Genomic DNA, 13,460 nt, shown 5'->3' with positions numbered 1-13,460 from the left:
GGCAATCTTAGAACTCCGTTATTCAATTATCCAACGTAATTACTAAACAAAAGCCATAAACAGGGGTAGGTATTCTAAATCTACCTAACTTACTCAATTTCAATCATAATCTAACACCAAACCATTTCTCCATTTCCTCCATCCCCCCATCATCCATAATGCAACAGAAACAAGCAACCAAACAAGTTCACGCACAAGTAATGAGCAGATAGTATAAGTAGCAGGTATAACAGGTAGCAGGTGGTATATATATCAATTAGGCAAACCTAGGAAATGCATAGCAATCAAAACAAACAAATACATATGATGCATGTCTGTCCTATGGCTAATGAGGCCCATCTGTCGGTTATCCAGCCAACTCGACAAGTCCGAAAACCTTAGACTGTCCCCCGTCGCGCATCTCCAAGAGTCTACGCATAGAGTTCACATTCAATCATCATATAATCACTCAATGGGAGCTGTCCATACTCGGGAATTTATACGTGCCCGGTCACCCTTATGACGTAAGGTCAACAGAGTATCGAGATTCAACCTGGAACACGTGGTGGCGAGCCACGATTTATACCTAAGGAAACTCGTATCTCAGATATCATTATTCATAAGCCATGGAAATTTCATTATCAACACATCACCACTTATCAAGCCTTAGCGTTAAACTTCGTTAACATACTCATTTCCTTCATAAAAGCCACCATTTACAACTTTCTTCACCCTCAAGATATCTTATTTTCCTAGCTTCTTCTATTCACTGGACCTAAAACCATACTTTAAGCCTTAAAGGGAAGAAAATGGAGATGTAGAAGTGGAAAGTTGGTTTAAAAACAGTCAAAAATGGATTTTGCAGCAGGCAGCATCCACGCGTACGCGTGAGTCATGCGTACGCATGAATATGCACCCACGCGTATGCATGCGTCTCGCGCATGCGTCGCCAAAAATCCACGCCACACGTATGCGTAAGCCACGCTACGCGTGGATGGGCGTTCTTTCAAAAAAAAGGGCAGAATGCCCAGGAAGCTTGCTGCAACCAATTTTAGCCATCCTGAACACATATTTATACATCAAACTTTCAACATCCATAACTTTCTCTACAAAATTCTATTTTTCACAAGATTGATATCAATCAAAAGCTCTTAAAACCATCTTTTATTTGCAATAAGTCACAACTAATTTCAAAATTTGGGGAGAAAATTATGGAACTTCAAAGTTCACCCAAAATCACTTTTTCCAAAACACTTCTAAACCCCATTTTCACCACATTCATAAATCCCTACCTTTAAAACCTACATATTGCTAACATAACCAATCTCAACTCATCAACAACTATTTCAAGCTACCATTAACCAATCCAATGAGCCATATCCACAACTTTGCATTAACATATATCATATATACATATATGAGCAACCCTTCACATAAACCACACCATTAATGCAATTATCAACTCCTCACATAAACCATTTCATTAATACATTTATTAACTCTTCATACATTAATCCATCAACTCATATAACAAATCTTTATTAACAAACACCAACCATAATCCATCATAAATAAATACAAGAGCATACCATTAATAACTTCCACACCTTATAATTCCAATACATATCCACCAAAAAATCTATTCCAACAACATTACAAGGCTAATCATTAAATACAACAACCAGTTTAACTTATCCTATGGTTCCTCTAACCTAAGTTTTTATAATACCGTAAATATTAAACATGCGAAACTTAAACCATACTTTGGCTGACCACTTAGTTTCACCCAAGGCAGCCTCACAACACAAAACTCAGCCCCTCTAAGCTAAATTAAAACAGCTACAAACCAAGCCTTGATCACCAATGAGCCTCCAAATACTCCCAATTCAATTCCAAAGCATATATACCCACTTAATCTGCACCTAATAATATACATGTTTCAATTTCAGTTTTTTCATTATAAGTACAAGATTGAGCTAGGGTTAGGGTATCCTTACCATACCCATATGCTCAATAGCTTGAGCCCATAAGTCCCGGAAGCCAAATTAAGCCTAAAACACAAAATTGGACAAGATTTCAATTTCACCAAAGAAAGGGGGGTAGAGATTCTGAAACAAAAATGAAGCTTACCGATAAAATTGTTCAAATAGAAATGTAGAGCTCGATGCGCTGGACGCATGGCCGCAAACGGTACGGCGATCGGAGCTCAAACAAGGAAGTTTTGTGGTTGTAATATTTGCTTAGGGTTAGGGAGCTCTCCTCCTCTCCCATTCTGTTATGGCGTTGCAGCAACTAATGAGGGAGAAGAGAGCTACTGTTTCCTTTATATTATGGGTCTGGTTGGACCCACGGGCCCGGTTCAATCGGTTCGGCCCTTCCGGTCCAACTTTGGCCAAATTATCAAAATTGATATCAAAATTCTCGTTTTGACAAGCTCTATCCTATTTTGATATTAGTTTTGCATTTTTACCTTTCCTACTTAAAATGCAACTTATTAACTAATTATTTACCAATTTTAGCGGGGTTTATATTTCTCACAAGACTTAGCATAATTTATACAATCTCTTTGAATGGTTGCCCGATACAATCTTCTCCTATTTATTACCCATTTTATTTTTTTTCTGACTGATTGGCACCACAAATTCCCTCGTACACTTTGGCAAGAGCCAAATACACCTCTTTTTCTCCTAAACATGTCAAAAGATTTTCATCAACAGATTTCTTAAACAATACATTATTCATTAGAACATAACTTTGAGCCGTGTATTTAAGTTTTCTATCGACACTAAGATTTGAATTTTCTAAATATTCCACAATTGGCACTCTCCAATCTTTTGGGTCTAGTTTTTCTAACAACAACACTTCTCTTTCTCTCAAAGGCATAAATATTTCGTTTATCCTGACTAATTTTTCTAATATTGATAACTTGATCTTATATCTTGAAGTAATTTGAGCTAATTCATTTGCTTCTTGATTTAATTCTCTTGGAACATGCCTCACTATGACATTGTCAAACTTGCTCAACAACTTTGTAGCTACACTAAAATACTTTCTTAAATTTTCATTAACACACCTATACTCAAATGATACTTGACAGACTACAAGTTGTGAATTCTAACAAAATTTTACATTTTTTACTCCTCTTTCTAATAATAATTTCAGTCCCATTACTAACGCTTCATACTCTGCCTCATTGTTAGAATATGAATAATTCAATTCAAAGAGAAATTTATTTGGCTTGCCATTTGGAGAAATAATTAAAATTCATATACCAACACCACCTTATGACATGAACTGTCAAAATATAATTTCTAAGATAACAAATAAACAAAACCCAGTAAACTTTTATCAATGTCAATATAAGGATGGTCAACCAAAAAATTAGCTAGAACCTATCCCTTAACAGCTCTTGCAGGAACAAAATGTAAAGAAAATTCTATTAAGACCAACATCCATATTTCTAGTCTACCATGCAAGACTGGAGAAGACAACATATATTTAAGAACATCAAACTTAGAAATTACATAACTCCTAAGAATTAAATAGTACATAAGTTTTAAACAAGAAAAAAAATAGAAATTTGGGAGGACAATTGGGTTGAAGGAAAACACAGATTGAAAGCACTAGAGAATGTAGGAAAAATAAAAGTTAAAGGACTGTTAGTTGAATGCCAAGGATGGGATGCTAATAAAGTCCACACTCTTTTTTAAATTAGTTATATGAAAGAATACTAAGAATATTTGTCAGCTTAGTGAATAAGAAAGATAGTTTAATTTGTCCTTATAAGATGGATAGAGATTACGCAGTCAAGACATGATATTATGTAGCAAAAGAGGAGAAAAAATGAAGAGGGAAAGAAGACATCAACTAGCACAGATCTTAAAGCTCATTGGAAGGAGATTTGGATAATGCAAATTCCACAAAAACTAAAGTTTTTTCTGTGGAAGGTAGCACAAAACATAATAGCAGTCAATTCCAATCTGACTAAATGAAAGTTGTAAAAAATCCTAATTGCAGGATAAGTTTAGGGGTAGAGTTGACAGTGGAGCATGCTCTTTTATTATGTCCTTGGCCAGAGTAGTTTGGTTCGGCTCACAAACCCAATGCATACCAACACCAATCTTAGTATCCTCTTTTGGAGAATGGTTCCTAGAAATGATTCAAAAATTTAGAACTGGTGGTATAAGGGAGGCAGAGGAAGAAATAGGCAGTTTAGGTTTTCTATGTTGGGCTGTGTGGAAATCCAGAAACCATTTGATCTTTCCAAATAATGAAGTCAATCTAAAGTAACTATAATCATGGCAAAGAGTATGGAGACATATTTCAGAAGAACTAGAGACACACAGCAAGAAGAACAGCAACATAATAGAAGAGAAAAGCAAGTTACCTCGAGGCTTTCATCGAAGGAATGACTAAAAATAAATATTGATGCGTCCTTTTGTAGAGAAATGGGGGAAGAAACTTCAGCTGCAATAATTAGGGATAACATGGGAAGCGTCATTACAGGATCTTCACCAATTTTTAAAGCCAAATTATAACACTCCATATTTTTGAAACTTTAATTATTGTCAATTTGTTTTAAGTTATGATTTATTTATTAAATTGAACTCATTATTTTTAGATATTATTTTATTAAAAGTAATTAAAGTAATTTTATAATTGTTTGAGTTCAATTAAATTTAGATTTATATATATATATATATATATATTTATGATGAAATATTTTACATAATTGAAACTATAATTTTAGTCATTTATAAATAATGAAAATTATATATATTAATTTGAGTAAATAACATTTTTAATTCATAAATAGATTTTAGTTAAGGATATTATTATCGAGTTTGATATCCACCGATATGAGTAAATATCGGTACTCTTCGGTGAATATAGCTTTGTTAATGCTTCATCGTATATCTTTTACCATTATGTTACTGATGGGTCATTTATATAAGTAACTCATATATATTATTACTTGTGTTTTAATATATCTAACTTTTATAATTATCCGTTTAAGATATTTATAACTTTAACCGCTGACTCAGCAGTTTAAATAAGTGACACACGACCCTTAATGACACATAATCGTTATTTACCCATAATAATCCTTCCATTTTCATGCATCACCGAACATGCATTTGGAGAAATAAAAGAATGAAAACCAATAGAGAGAGAACGTGAACTTCATCGAAACATAAACCTTTCAGCTTTGATTTCTTGTGATCCATAACACCAATAAAAAATCTAATTTGATAAAAGTATTTGTATCTTCCTCCTCTATATATTTGCATCACTTTTGTTTAAGAGAAGTCACCGAAGGAAGCTGCTGAACCTTCTATAACTGTAGTCATGAGGAGCGTCGCCATTGAGCTACCTCGAGAAGAGCTATAGGAAAAAGAGAGCAAGCATGAATATGAGGAGACAGAGATCGAGGAAGAGAAGAACGCAAAGAGGAGGAATTGGGATCACTGCTGTCGCCACTGTTGTTGAGGGCCAGCCACCGCACTGAGCTTCTGCCACTGTCAGGTCCATTGTCTGGCCACGGGTATTGTGCGGTGTGGCCGGAATCACTACTGGAGCTTCCACTGCTTTATTCTTAGTTTCTTTCTTTGTGTGAGTTGTTGTGGTTGCTGTAGAAGTGGTTTGGAGTTGAGGTTACGGCCGCCAAGTTACAGGCTGAGAAGAAGGGGTTTTGACGCGCTGTATAGCTTTTGGGTTTTGACTATTTAAGTTGTGGCCATTTTCTTAAATTCATTTTTACTTTCAAGAGTTGTTATAAGTCGAAAATAGTATGAAAACTATATTTTTATGTTTACATGAGTCTTATGAATTGAATTGAACTGTTTGGATGGATGTGATTATTTTTGTGATTGATTTATTGAATTATTGAGGAAGCTAGTTATCCTGATTTAATGGTTTAGTTTGTTAAGTTGGTCGTTGTTGGACTGGTTTCTTGAATTTAGTTTCTGGATTATGATAGGATGATTTGAGAATATTGGAATTAGTTTTTTTATTTATCAGAAATGATTTTGAGAATTGGATATTATTTGAGATATGAAAATGATTTGATTTTGTAAGCGGTTTGATTTTTAATTAGTTTGATTTTATAAATATTTTGATGTTAGAAATGATTTTGATTTATTAGAAATGATTTTACTGCTAGGATTGGTTTGATTTATTGGAAATGATTTGAAAAGAGTTTGAGAAATGGTTTGAATGAGACCTGAGGAGGTGTTGCCGAACGTTTTAGAAGAATTTTGAGAAGTTTTATTTTGGTTAATTTAGTTTTAAGGAATATGTGTTTTAGGTTTGATTTATTTAAGAAAAGAATGAATTATGCTTGGTTGTTGCTCCTCTAAAGTCTAGTGACCTTGCCAAGGGGTTTAACTAATAAATGATTTTTCTTTGTCTTTTGAAAAGAGTTTAAATTCAAAAATGGTTTGAAGCTGGCTTGAGGAATATGAGAATGAATGATGTAATTATGGCAATGATGATACTTATGAGTTGGATGTAGGGAAGGCAGTGGGGCGTTAATTCCTCGATTCATTCCCCCACATTCTTTGTGAATTCTATTTTGTGGGATGTGGGGAAGGTGGTAGTGCACTAATCCCTCAATTCTTTCTCCCGTAATCTTTGTGATTTGTATTTTGTGGGATGTGAAAAAGGTAGTAGGGCACTAATCCCCCGACATTTTCCCTCACATTCTATCTCTATCTGTCTGCAAGGTGGTAGGCACTAATCTTTCGATTTATTTCCCCTGGTGTCTGCCTCCAAGAGAAGGTGATAGGGCACTAATTCCCTGATCATATGCTTATTGGAGATACGGTCGAGAGATGATATTCGGGTTAGCTACCGGATGTATCGGGTTCTAACAGTATAGCAGACACGTGAACTCATAGCCAGTAGGACAGACATGTATCATGTTGCATTTTTTGCTTTGTTTGGATGTGCTTAAGTGTTTTGGTTTGTCTATCTGATGGATTCTGCTTAACTGGTAACTGTGAGATTTGCTGTAACTATTCTTAAAATATGTTTTCCTTGTATTTGTTTGTACTTGTGATTGATTTCTATTTTAAAGTATTGGTGGTAGATTTATGATAGCAGTGATTTATTTTGAATTGGGCCAGAGGCCGAGTTGATTAATTTGATTTCGGCCAGAGGCCGGATTTGTTTTTACTAGTAGTAGTTTTATTTAAAATAGTTTCTTAGTAAGCGGTGAAATGTATGGAGTGCTGTTTTGTTCGAAATTTTATAAGAAAATATAAGTTTTTAAATTTGGATAATGAACTGATGTTCACTGTGATTAAAAACAATTTTATTTAAAATACCTTCTTATAACAATTCTTCAAAATCCTCTGCTAAGAACCAGCGAGGACGATGTTCTCACCCCCTATAGATTTCCCTGTTTAGGACAAAAGAAGAGTTTGAGGAGTTCTCTGTGCCCTGATTATGTTTTATATTATTGTATATATGATGAGCGGATAATTTATACGCTTTTTGGCATTGTTTTTAGGTAGTTTTTAGTAAGTTTAAGCTACTTTCAGGGATGTTTTCATTAGTTTTTATGTTAAATTCACATTTCTGGACTTTACTATGAGTTTGTGTGTTTTTCTGTGATCTCAGGTAATTTCTGGCTGAAATTGAGGGACTTGAGCAAAACTCTGATAGGAGGCTGACAAAGGACTGCTGATGCTGTTGGAATCTGACCTCCCTGCACTCAAAATGGATTTTCTGGAGCTACAGAACTCCAAATGGTGCGCTCTTAACGGCATTGGAAAGTAGACATCCAAAGCTTTCCAGCAATATATAACTTTATTTGGGAATTGACGACGTAAAGTGGTGCTCAACGCCAAGTACATGCTGCTGTCTGGAGTTGAACACCAGAAACACGTCACAACCCGGAGTTGAACGCCCAAAACACGTTATAACTTGGCGTTCAACTCCAAGAGAAGCCTCAGCTCGTGGATAGATCAAGTTCAGCCCAAACATACACCAAGTGGGCCCCAGAAGTGGATTTATACATCAATTACTTACTCATGTAAACCCTAGTAGCTAGTTTAGTATAAATAAGACTTTTTACTAGTGTATTAATCATCTTTTGGCCATTCGGTCTTTTGATCATTCAGGGGGCTGGCCTCTCGGCCATGCCTGAACCTTTCACTTATGTATTTTCAACGGTGGAGTTTCTACACACCATAGATTAAGGGTATGGAGCTCTGCTGTACCTCAAGTTTCAATACAATCACTATTACTTTTATTCAATTCTCTTTTATTCTTATTCCAAGATATACGTTGCACTTCAACTTGATGAATGTGATGATCTGTGACACTCATCATCATTCTCACCTATGAACGCGCGTGACTGCCAACCACTTCCGTTCTACTTTAGGCCGGGCGCATATCTCTTAGATTCCCCAACAGAATCTTTGTGGTATAAGCTAGATAGATGGCGGCATTCATGGGGATCCGGAAAGTCTAACCTTGTCTGTGGTATTCCGAGTAGGATCCCGGGAATCCGAAAAGTCTAACCTTGTCTGTGGTATTCTGAGTAGGATTCCGGTATTGAATGACTGTGACGAGCTTCAAACTCCTGAAGGCTGGGCGTGATGACAAATGCAAAAGAATCAATGGATTCTACTCCAACCTGATTGAGAACCGACAGATGATTAGCCATGCTGTGACAGAGCATTTGGACCATTTTCACTGAGAGGATGGGATGTAGCTATCAACAAGGGTGATGCCTCCAGACGATTAGCCGTGCAGTGACAGCGCATAAGACCATTTTTCCGAGAGGATTAAAAGTAGCCATTGATGTTGGTGATGCCCTACATACAGCTTGCCATGGAAAGGAGTAAGAAGGATTGGATGAGAGCAATAAGAAAGTAGAGATTCGAAAGGATTCTAGCATCTCCACACACCTATCTAAAATTCCCACTATTGATTTACATAAGTATTTCTATCCCTTTTTATTTTCTATTTATTATTAATTTTCGAAACCCATAACCATTTAATCTGCCTAACTGAGATTTACAAGGTGACCATAGCTTGCTTCATACCAACAATCTCTGTGAGATCGACCCTTACTCACGTAAGGTATTACTTGGATGACCCAGTACACTTGCTGGTTAAGTTGAACAGAGTTGTGAGCTTCTCTAACAGTGCCTGGAACTCTTTTATCACAATTTCGTCCACCAATTTTTTGGCGCCGTTGCCGGGGATTGTTCGAGTATGAACAACTGACGGTTCATCTTGTTGCTCAGATTAGGTAATTTTCTTTTCAAAAACTATTTTAAAAATTTTTCATTTCTTTTTCATTTTTCTAAACTTTATTTTCGAAAAAACTAATAAAAATCCAAAAAAATTAATAAAATCATAAAAATCAAAAATATTTTGTGTTCCTGTTTGAGTCTTGAGTCAATTTTTAAGTTTGGTGTCAATTGCATGCTTTAAAAATTTTCTTGCATTTTTCGAAATTCCATGCATTCATAGTGTTCTTCATGATCTTCAAGTTGTTCTTGACAAGTCTTCTTGTTTGATCTTGATGATTTCTTGTTTTGTGTTGTTTGTTGTTTTTCATGTGCATTTTTCGTTTGTTAGAGTCCATGCATTAAAGATTTCTAAGTTTGGTGTCTTGCATGTTTTTTTTTCATCAAAAATTTTTTCAAAATTATGTTCTTGATGTTCATCATGATCTTCAAAGTGTTCCTGGTGTTCATCTTGACATTCATAGCATTCTTGCATGCATTCATTGTTTTGATCTAAAAATTTCATGAATTGAGTATTTTTGTTGTTTTTCTCTCTCATCACAAAAAATAAAAATAAAAATAAAAATATATCTTTTCCTTTTTTCTCTCAAAATGTTGAAAATTTGAAGTTGACTTAGTCAAAAATTTTCAAAATTAGTTATTTCTTACAAGTCAAGTCAAATTTTCAATTTTAAAAAAATCTTATCTTTTCAAAATCTTTTTCAAAAATCATATCTTTTCCATTTTTTCCTATTTTTCGAAAATTTCAAAAATCTTTTTCAAAATATTTTCAAAATTTTTTTCTTATCTTTATATCATATTTTCGAAAATTCACTAATAATTAATGTGATTGATTCAAAAATTTGAAGTTTGTTACTTTCTTGTTAAGAAAGGTTCAATCTTTAAGTTTTAGAATTTTATCTTGTAGTTTCTTGTTAGTGAAGTAAGTAATTTCAAATTTTTGAATTAAATCTTTTTATCTTTTATCATATCTTTTTCAAAAATTTTATCTTTTTCAAAATTTGATTTCAAAATTTCTTATCTAACTTCTTATCTTCTTATCTTTTCAAATTTGATTTCAAATCTTTTTCAATCAACTAACTAACTTTTTGTTTGTTTCTTATCTTTTTCAAAACCACCTAACTACTTTTCCTTCTCTAATTTTCGAAAATATCTCATCCCTTTTTCAAAAATTCTTTTTTGTTTTAAATTTTAATTTTAATCATATCTTATCTTTAATTTTCAAAAATTACTAACCCCTATTTAAAAATTATTTTCGAATTCTCTCCCTCTTCTCTTCTTCTATTTAATTAATTATTTACTGACACTTCTCTTCACCTCTCTCCATCTAAATATCCGAACCCACTCTCCTTCACTCTTCCCCCCTTTCTTCTTCTACTAACATAAAGGAATCTCTATACTGTGACATAGAGGATTCCTCTTCTTTTCTTGTTTTCTTCTCTTTCATATGAGCAGGACAAGGAAAAAGGCACTCTTGTTGAAATTGATCCTGAACCTGAAAGGACTCTGAAGAGGAAACTAAGAGAAGCTAAATCACAATAATCTAAAGGTAACCTTTCAGAAACATTAGAACAAGAGAAGGAGATGGCAGCCAAAAATAATAATAATGCAAGGAGAATGCTTGGTGACTTCACAAAACCAACGTTCAAATTTGATGGAAGAAGCATCTCCATTCCTGCCATTGGAGCCAATAATTTTGAGCTTAAGCCTCAACTAGTTGCTTTAATGCAACAGAACTGCAAGTTTTATGGACTTCCATCTGAAGATCCTTATCAGTTTTTAACTGAGTTCTTGCAGATTTGTGAGACTGTTAAGATGAATGGAGTTGATCCTGAGGTCTACAGACTCATGCTTTTCCCTTTTGCTGTAAGAGACAGAGCTAGAGTATGGTTGGATTCACAACCTAAGGATAGCCTGGACTCTTGGGATAAGCTGGTCACAGCCTTCTTGGATAAATTCTTTCCTCCTCAAAAGCTGAGCAAGCTTAGAGTGGATGTTCAGACCTTCAAACAAAAAGATGGTGAATCCCTCTATGAAGCTTGGGAAAGATACAAGCAGTTGACCAAAAGGTGTCCATTTGACATGTTTTCAGAATGGACCATATTAGATATATTCTATTATGGTCTATCTGAGTTTTCAAAAATGTCATTGGACCATTCTGCAGGTGGATCTATTCACCTAAAGAAAACGCCTGAAGAGGCTCAAGAACTCATTGACATGGTTGCAAATAACCAGTTCATGTACACTTCTGAGAGGAATTCCGTGAATAATGGGACACCTCAGAGGAAGGGAGTTCTTGAAATTGATGCTCTGAATGCCATATTGGCTCAGAACAAAGTGTTGATTCAGCAAGTCAACATGATCTCTCAAAGTCTGAATGGATGGCAAAATGCATCCAACAGTACTAAAGAGGTAGCTTCTGAAGAAGGTTATGATCCTGAGAACCCTGCAATGGCAGAGGTTAATTACATGGGTGAACCTTATGGAAACACCTATAATTCATCATGGAGAAATCATCCAAATTTCTCATGGAAAGATCAACAAAAGCCTCAACAAGGCTTTAACAATGGTGGACGTAATAGGCTGAGCAATAGCAAGCCTTTTCCATCATCTTCTCAGCAACAGACAGAGAATTCTGAACAAAACACTTCTAATTTAGCCAATCTAGTCTCTGATCTGTCAAAGGCCACTTTCAGTTTCATGAGTGAAACAAGATCCTCCATTAGAAATCTGGAGGCACAAGTGGGCCAGCTGAGTAAGAAAGTCATTGAAACTCCTCCCAGTATTCTCCCAAGCAATACAGAAGAGAATCCAAAAGGAGAGTGCAAAGCCATTGATGTAATCAATATGGTCGAATGCACAAGGGAGGAGGAGGATGAAAATCCTAGTGAGGAAGACCTCCTGGGACGTCCCTCAAGCAAGAAGGAGTTTCCTATTAAGGATCCAAAGGAATCTGAGGCTCATATAGAGACCATAGAGATTCCATTAAATCTCCTTCTGCCATTCATGAGCTCTGAAGACTATTCTTCCTCAGAAGAGGATGAAGATGTAACTGGAGAGCAAGTTGCTCAATACTTAGGAGCTATCATGAAGCTGAATGCCAAGTTGTTTGGTAATGAGACTTGGGAAAGTGAACCTCCCTTGCTCATTAATGAACTAGATACCTGGATTCAGCAAACTCTACCTCAAAAGAGACAAGATCCTGGCAAGTTCTTAATACCTTGTACCATAGGCACCATGACCTTTGCAAAAGCTCTGTGTGACCTGGGGTCAGGGATAAATCTTATGCCACTCTCTGTAATGGAGAAGTTGGGGATCATTGAGGTACAACCTACCTTGTTCTTATTACAATTGGCAGACAAGTCATTAAGACAAGCTTATGGAATAGTAGATGACGTGTTAGTAAAGGTTGAAGGCCTTTACATCCCTGCTGATTTCATAATCTTAGAAACTAGGAAGGAAGAGGATGAATGCACCATCCTTGGAAGACCTTTCCTAGCCACAGCAGGAGCTGTGATAGATGTCAACAGAGGTGAAGTAGTCCTTCAATTGAATGGGGACTACCTTGTGTTTAAGGCACATGGCCATCCCTCTGTGACAAAAGAGAGTAAGCATGAAGAGCTTCTCTTAGTTCAGAGTCAAGAAGAGCCCCCACAGTCAAACTCTAAGTTTGGTGTTGGGATGCCACAACCAAACTCTAAGTTTGGTGTTAAGACCCCATATCCAAACTCTAAGTTTGGTGTTGGGACTATACAACATTGACCTGATCACCTTTGTGGCTCCATGAGAGCCACTGTCAAGCTATTGACATTAAAGAAGCGCTTGTTGGGAGGCAACCCAATTTTATTTATCTAATTTTTATTTTATTGTTATTTTGTGTTTTATTAGGTACATGATCATGAGGAGTCACGAAAAAAATATAAAAATTAAAAACAGGATCAAAAACAGCAGAAAAAAAATCACACCCTGGAGGAAGCACAGACTGGCGTTCAACGCCAGTAAGGAGCATCTGACTGGCGTTCAACACCAAAACAGAGCATCAAACTGGCGCTGAACGCCAGAAACAAGCAACATTCTGGCGCTGAACGCCAGGAATGTGCCTAGAGAAAAAGCTGGCGCTGAACGTCAGTAACAAGCATGAAACTGGCGTTCAACGCCAGAAACATGCTTTACATGGGCGTTGAACGCCCAGAACGTGCACCACTCGCCGTTTAA

General features: G+C 35.8%; 1 non-coding gene across 1 annotated transcript; it reads right to left on the bottom strand.

Moving 5' to 3' along the window:
• Window positions 1–11,225: 11,225 nt before the first annotated feature.
• LOC112804270 (small nucleolar RNA R71) lies at window positions 11,226–11,329 on the bottom strand. Its single transcript, XR_003202885.1, has one exon. It is a non-coding gene; the product is annotated as a small nucleolar RNA R71 (small nucleolar RNA).
• Between the last annotated feature and the right edge of the window lie 2,131 nt (window positions 11,330–13,460).

The sequence above is a fragment of the Arachis hypogaea genome, chromosome 5, assembly GCF_003086295.3.
Source record: "Arachis hypogaea cultivar Tifrunner chromosome 5, arahy.Tifrunner.gnm2.J5K5, whole genome shotgun sequence".
In the NCBI taxonomy this organism is placed as follows: domain Eukaryota; kingdom Viridiplantae; phylum Streptophyta; class Magnoliopsida; order Fabales; family Fabaceae; genus Arachis; species Arachis hypogaea.
This window is presented reverse-complemented; position numbering and strand designations above follow the sequence as displayed.